The sequence below is a fragment of the Aulonocara stuartgranti genome, assembly GCF_965226115.1.
Source record: "Aulonocara stuartgranti genome assembly, chromosome: 10".
Taxonomy (NCBI): Eukaryota; Metazoa; Chordata; class Actinopteri; order Cichliformes; family Cichlidae; genus Aulonocara; species Aulonocara stuartgranti.
The window spans coordinates 10400979-10408406 of record NC_138946.1 but is presented as its reverse complement, the minus strand read 5'-3'; the positions used below and the strand labels follow the sequence as shown (position 1 = coordinate 10408406).

The window sequence follows — 7428 nt, the reverse complement described above, 5'->3', positions numbered from 1 at the left end:
ATGAAAACAATTATAACGCCAAGAAAGTTATAAAAATGAATTTAAGACGCTCCGTCTTAACGACCGCTGATTGGACTGCAGACGACCACGTGATTTTGAATCTCATTAACCGGCACGCGCTGACCGGCGTTTCAGAAACTAAAGTGTCGTTATATATGTGGCGCCGTTTATAAACTGAAACATGCCGACCATAGTTATATTGTGATTTTCGGAGGTAAAACGTCAGTAAAACATCGACCTGTCCTCTACCATTTGTTAGAAGGCGACTGTGTTCTTCATTGTAACCATGAGTTAGAGTTGCAGTAAGCAGAATGAGTCGTTTCTGTCGTGCCATATGTGGGTATCGCTTCTCGGCCTTTTGGCTAAGATCAAGTGTAGTATCTGTTCTTATCAGTTTAATATCTGATACGTCCCCTACCCGGGGACCATATATTAAATTGATTTTTGGAACAGGGAGATGGAATAGGGGCTTGCTCCGTCCACTCCACGCATCGACCTGGTATTGCAGTATTTCCAGGAACGGTGCACTCCCTGAAGCTGTGAAAAAGAAGTGTAATTTGATTCAACAGTTTCTGTAAAGAAATTTGTTATACGTTAGATATATGCGTGCGTGTGGATATGTGGACATTGCCTTCGTGTAATCTTCGAAGGTTAGTCAGGCTGAAATGTTGCGACTTAATATTTGTGAATGAGTTACATTTAACTATTACGAGAATTACTAAATCCTGCCACTTGGACTGACACGTGGACACACACTTTCTATGGGAAATCAAAAAAATATGTAGTTTTGAACTGCAGTTACATTATTCTGGCTCGAATCCTGCAGTTACCTCTGTTGTCCACTAGAGACCGATAGAAGTCTTTAAAAACCGGAGGCTGCCATCTACAAGGACTCATGTTGATTATAGGTTTAACTCTTCTCTTTCTCTACATACTGCAGCTTCCTGTCTTCTGTGGCTGTAAATTACATCGTTTGAAAAAAAAAAAACCACACAATTTTTTCTTGGCTTCTTTAGCTAAAATCACCTGTATTGTCTGTTGTTTCCATTTGTGGATGGTTAATAGTGCAGAAGATTGTTTTTCTGTTTTCAGGATTACATGAAAACATTTTGGAACAGATCATTTTTGTATATAATAAATCTTAGGATAGTATTGGTTTTGATGATTTATAAAACAGCTGTGTGCCGTAGCCCTGGTAGTGTGGATCCTTAGTGTGTAAAGAGTAGATAACTCATGTAATATGTGTGAATGAAAATCCATGGACTTTATAAGAGTCCTCCATTTATGGCTATGATCCTAACAAACAAGAATAATACGTTTCTTTCTCCTACCAATCTTCCTGTTTCCTAAAGGAACACGCATACACAATATATATGCGCCAGGATGGCCGAGTGGTTAAGGCGTTGGACTTAAGTTCCAATGAGCGGATGCTCTCGTGGGTTCAAACCCCACTCCTGGTATAATTTGGAGCCTCATGACTGGTAAACTGAAATGTATCTATGGGAGCAACAATGATCAATAGGAGTTTTTAGGAATTTGCTGTGAGCAATATCCAGTCACCCCCAAAAAAGCTGGGATGTAAGACAAGAAAGACAAATGAGAGGTCTGTGCCAAGGTTGCCCCCTCTCAGTCTTACTGTACATGTTATATGTAGAACCGTTGGCTTGTGCAATTAGGGAAAGCCCAGACATAACAGGAATACAGGAGGAGGAGAAACATTAAAAATTTAACAGTATGCGGACGACACAATGCTGTACCTGGCTGATGATAAAAGTGTAACAGAATCAATAAGAGTTATACAGGAGTTTTTGAAGGCTGCGGGGCCTCAAATAAACAAGTATAAGTCAATGTATAAATACCTGGGAAGATGGGCGGGCAGGAGAGAGGCAATTTGTGAATATCAATTATGTGGAGGGCCAATGGAGGTCTTGGGTATTTCCTTTGGGAATACAGAGGGGGATGCTATCTTTAATTGGGGAAAGATTTTGAAGAAGATGCGTATAAAATTGGGGCTATGGAACAAGAGGAAGCTTACCATTTTGGGAAAGGTGCTAGTTATCAAAGCTGATATCCTACCAGGCCTTCTCCACCTTGCTTACATCTTCCCAATTCCATGTGTGTTGAGGTTTATATGAAAAATGTTTAAGTTTATGTGGGGAGGGATTATGAATATGTGAAAAGGGGGATGATGTACCAAGAGATAAGGTAGGGGGGAAGGAATGTGCCATGCATCCCTCTGAAGTTGGACATGATTTTTTGCAGTAATGTTTGCAAATTGCTAAAGGAAGCAAGTTTTGCTGAAAAACTGAATATGGAACAAGCAAAGCTTAATACTAAACAATATATATATTAGCTGTATAATACCAGTAGGCCAGCTCTAATAGTAATTTGGTATGGCTTCGCGGGCCAAATGTAATTAGGCTGCGGGCCAAATTTGGCCCGCGGGCCAGAGTTTGACACCTATGCTGGAGAAAGACAGAATACCTGCCCTGTGATCCAAATACACTCCCACTCTGGAGGATTGAGGGCCTGAGATTAAACTGGAAATGCTGTTGTGTCTGAAAACATAACTACCGTCCTCACATTCCAGTGCCCACGATTTCTCATTATTTCCAAATCCACATTTAATCCTGTTTCCTGTTCTACAAATGTCATTGTATGTAACTGCAATTAAAACTTTACCACTCCACTTTACTTCCCAGTAACAACATCCAGTCAGACCATCAGAACTCATCCCCTGCCACCATGGTAAGAACCTTTTCGGATGCAGTGGCGGACTCCCTCAGGTGTCGGTGCGTTGGTGGTTCTTTGTGTCTGGGGGTGGGCGTCCAGGTACACACCGGCTCACTCCTTGGCGGCCGCTTATCGGGGGCCTGGAGCCTGGGGCTCGCTTGGGCCCCTTCGGAGGTGGGGTGCCCCCGGCCTCTCGGCCTGGGGCTCGGTCACTCAGGCACAGCTGGGGGCCGGCGGAGCTCACGGGCGCGTCACTGCAACTCCCCCTGGCTTCTGCTCCGCGGCTGCTGAGTGAACCCTCATGTGGGACTCTCCTCAGCTCTTACTGGAACAGTGGCGCGGCTGCCCCTCTGTTGGTCTTCCATGGTCTCTTGTGTTCTGGGGGCCTCTGGATGTCTGGAGTTTTGATCTCCTCCATACCCGCTTCACACCCCGGAGGACGGGGCTGTGGCCCCCCCACACTCCCTAGCAGATCGTTACATGGAGAAACCTTTGGAATACAAGCGCGCTGATCCACACAGGTATGCACACGGGTGTTCACTGCTCGTAGACCCAAATTACACCTTTCTTGGCTGCTACTTCGAAGCACATCTGTCCTGCGTGCTGCACAACAACATTGAATATTTAGTATTTACTGCTGTTTACACTTAGCTAGATTAATGCGATGGTGTTGTGTTTAGTACGTTGCTTTGTTTTTTTTTTGCTTGTTTTCTATTCTTCTCTCAACAGGTGATCCAGGAGATTTTTATTTTTTTTCTCCCCCCCTTTCTCACTGTCCCTCTCCCCTTCTGTTTTTCCTTTCCTTCCTCTTTCTCTCTCCCTTTCCTATCCCTCACTCATGTCTGTCCCGTCTGTAACATCTGAAAATAAAATATAATAAATAATAAAAACAAAGATCGACCAAATGGACCAATACGGCAATGCCACGATGATCCATTTGGCAAAGTAAATCCATTGGGTATCCTTGTTGGTCTTCAGACAACATTTCTGATGGCTAAAGAACCAAATGGGACAGGCAAAAAAAAAGAAAAAAAAAAAAAGAAAAAAAAAAAGAACCTTTTCGGATGAATGGAAACCAAGTGTTCGACTTGCGTCAGCGTTGCCTTCCTGTTGCTCATACTCAGAGATAAATATGGATTTGCAGTCTTTGGATCCAGTGTGATTTTACGGGCGTATTTCAAAAACTCGTGTCTAGTCACGGGCTCTTTTAGATCCACTTGAGTCACTTTCTGACAGGTGTTTGCCGGCTCTTCACTCAAAGCAGCCTGTAGTTCATTTCTGAGGTGTGACACTTCCATCATCATATCCTTAAAGTACTGTTGAGGTTGAACACTGATAGTGGGTACGTTTGTAGATGCACTCTGATGTGACAGTGAGGAGTAGTTTTTCAGAAAATGGAGGTGATCCTCAGTCAGTGAGAGCTGCTGCAGTTCAGTGTCTCTCCTCCTCAGATCTCTGATCTCCTGCTCTTCTCCTGAAGCTCTTTGACTCTGTTCTGTTCAGTTTCCTGCTTGGATCTGATCTTCTGCTTCACCTCAGAGCTTTTTTTCTCAATTAGATTGATCAGGTCTTTGAACAACTCCTCACTCTCCTTCCCTGTTTTATCAGCAGAAAGATTGATGGCCTCCACCTCCTCCTGAAGCACCTTCATATCTTTCTCTCTGTCCTGGATTCTCTGCTGGATGTTCTGTCGATTCCCTGATCGATCTTTCTGCCTCTCAGCTCTTTCTGCTGCAGCTGACACTGTGACATGGTCTTTGCGTTCATCCATTAAGCAGAGATAACAGATACACTGCTAATCAGTGCGGCTTTGACCAGCTTGTGTTTCTTTAGTGGAGCTATGTTGTAGTGAGGCTGGAGGTGCTGCTCACAGTAAGAGGCCATACACACCAGGCAGGACTTGGAGGCTTTCAGCTTCTTCCCAGAACAGAAATCACAGGCCACGTCTTCAGGTCCAGCATAGGCATGATCAGGTGAAGCAGCTGGAAGTCCTGCTTTCTTTAGGTCGTCCACTAACTCAGCTAACATGGTTTTTCACCAGGACAGGCCTCGGTGTAAAAGTCTTCTTGCACTGGGGGCAGCTGTATGTTTCCTTCTCATCCCAATATTTTTTGATACAGCTCATGCAGCAGCTGTGCCCACAGGGATTAGTGACGGGATCCTTAAGGAGATCCAGACAGATTGGACAGCTCAATTTTTCTTGATCCAGCTGATTCACTTGCTGCGTCATGTCTCCTCACGATGACTGTAAATGTCTGAAAGCTTTCCTTTCTGTTATAAGAATGCAAATATGAACTGAAATTCGAACCCAAAGTCCTTTTGAGGGAGGTCTGTGAAAGGGGAGGGTACAAAGATATTTACACTGAATGGACTTTGATTCTGATAGCAGGGCAAGAAGGGAAGGGTTGTGCGGTGAATGATTGTAGACGATCTTAGGTATATATTTTTTGAGTTAAGGTGAAGTAGTTGTTTCATGTGATCTCGCCTGTCTCAAAACATGAAAATATTCAACATGTTACTTGCTTTGTTCTGCCTGGAGAGTAAAGATGCTCACTCCTTTTCCAATAGTTATGTTTTTAAATATTTTATATTATAATACAGCTAACTGGAGGCAAATATATAAGTATTTTTGTAACTCATTTTTGATTTGATCTTACATTTTCTAAAATGGTGACTTGTAAGTATGTAATTTAAACAAATACAGTTACCGTACTACTTTATTTATAAAGCACTTAAAAACAACAACAGGGCAAACCAAAGTGCAGTAAAATGATATCAAATACAAAAGACAAACAACACACACCAGAAGGTAAAAGATACGGAAACAGAAAAGAGGAGTTGAAGTTAAACAATAAACAAGTACATAAAAGTAACATAAGATCACAGACATCTGACACTGGGTTGAAGGACAGGGAGTAAAAGTGTGTTTTAAAACGGTGAGTGAAGGAGCTCTTGCTTGCACAAGATAAAAATCCACCGGTGGCGTTTTGCATCAGCTGAAGGTGAGCAATGGAGGCCTGGGTGAGTTGGATGAAAAGTGCACTGCAGTAGTTGAGATGAGAGCATATAAAAGCATGTATGTCTCTTTCAAGGTTGCGTTTGACCAAAAGAAGCTTGATCTTTGACAGCTGCCTCAGTTGGAAGCAGGATTTTACCACAGTGTTCACGTGAGAATCGAGCTTTAGAGAAGGATCTCCTCTAAAGCTCATTTTCAGTCTTTTGTAGCTCAAAATACACTAAACACTGTATCAGTAGTGTTTACTACTCAGAGCTTTGGTCCTGACACTAATAGTTGTGTTGTAAACGTACAGCATATAAGAACAATGCTAACTGGACAGAGTACAGTGTAATAATAAAAAGAAGATTTTGTTTCTTTCTTTTCCTCTTTCTTCCTTTTTTATGTTTTGTGTGTCAAAAAAACAAAACAAAAAGAAAATAAACGTAATAAATGTGACATAATGTGCCATTCCCTCTGACATCAGTGCTACTGCCCTGCAGCACCACTGTTCTTTCTGACCAGCCTGAACTTGTCATGGCCCCTGGGTTTTTGTCCCAGTGTTCCTTATTCTTTGTTATTTAGATTCTGGGGTGAGTTGGTAGTCTTCATTCTTTCAGTTGTAGCTATATTTTGATTCCTGTGTTTTGAGTTATATGGCGTCTGGTTTATTTTTTAATTATTTTGTTTGTGTTTTAGAGTAGTATTTATAGAGCTAGCCACACAGCTATGGTTAAAATAATAGAAACACAGTGAAGCTGGAGGATGAACGCTAAGCATTAATAATAATAATGGATTGCATTTATATAGCGCTTTTCAAGATCATCAAAGCGCTTTACAATTCCACTCTTCATTCAGTCTCACATTCACACACTGGTGGAGGCAAGCTACAGTTGTAGTCAGAGCTGCCCTGGGGCAGACGGACAGAAGCGAGGCTGCCATATCGCGCCATCGGCCCCTCTGGCCATCACCAGTAGGCGGTACGTGAAGTGTCTTGCCCAAGAACACAACGATCGAGATTGTCCGAGCCGGGGCTCGGACCAGCAACCCTCCGATTACAAGACGAACTGCCAACTCTTGAGTGACGATCGCCCTATAAATAAGTTAAGTACAATGTAATAAGCCCAGGAGAGTGAGGGTACTTATATGGCCAGAGTCTGCAGCAGTGAGGAGGTAGTTTGTGTTTTTGATGAGAGCAGTTTCAGTTTTGTGGTGTGATCTGAACACAGATTGAAATTTTTAAAAAAAAATGTGACATGTGTTGCCAGGATTTAACTAATAAATGAAAAGTTTGAAGTTGAAAAGTTACTGAAGTCTTTAAGGTCCAAATTCATGCCCATGATGACTTCAGGTCAGTTCAGTTAAATTCAGTTTTATTTGTATTTGCTTCACTCAGTATGAACAAGCACTTGGCAACAGCGGGTAGATAAACAGTGAGTAACAGTTTCCAGTGTAAACATTCAATTATAATTCGGTTTTCATCCGAAACACTTTCAGTTTCACACCAATCTGAGTACCTGGATGGAAGCTCCTCTCTGCACTGTTTACGCGTACCCTCTTCTTTGACAGAGTCACGTGATAAGATACAAAACAGAAAATTTCCATATGCTTTAGTTCAGTGTCTCAGCATTAAGAGACGAAAACAGCTTTTATCTAAAAACGAAAAGAGAGACCATTTGAATGAGGAGAAAAGGCGCAGC

The 7428-nt window shown here is 42.3% G+C and overlaps 1 pseudogene across 1 annotated transcript; it reads right to left on the bottom strand.

Moving 5' to 3' along the window:
• Positions 1–4087: 4087 nt before the first annotated feature.
• LOC309715649 (E3 ubiquitin-protein ligase TRIM65-like) lies at positions 4088–4970 on the bottom strand (annotated as a pseudogene). The gene is made up of 2 exons: positions 4624–4970; positions 4088–4525 (listed from the first exon to the last, which is right to left on the bottom strand). The product of its transcript is annotated as an E3 ubiquitin-protein ligase TRIM65-like (transcript).
• Between the last annotated feature and the right edge of the window lie 2458 nt (positions 4971–7428).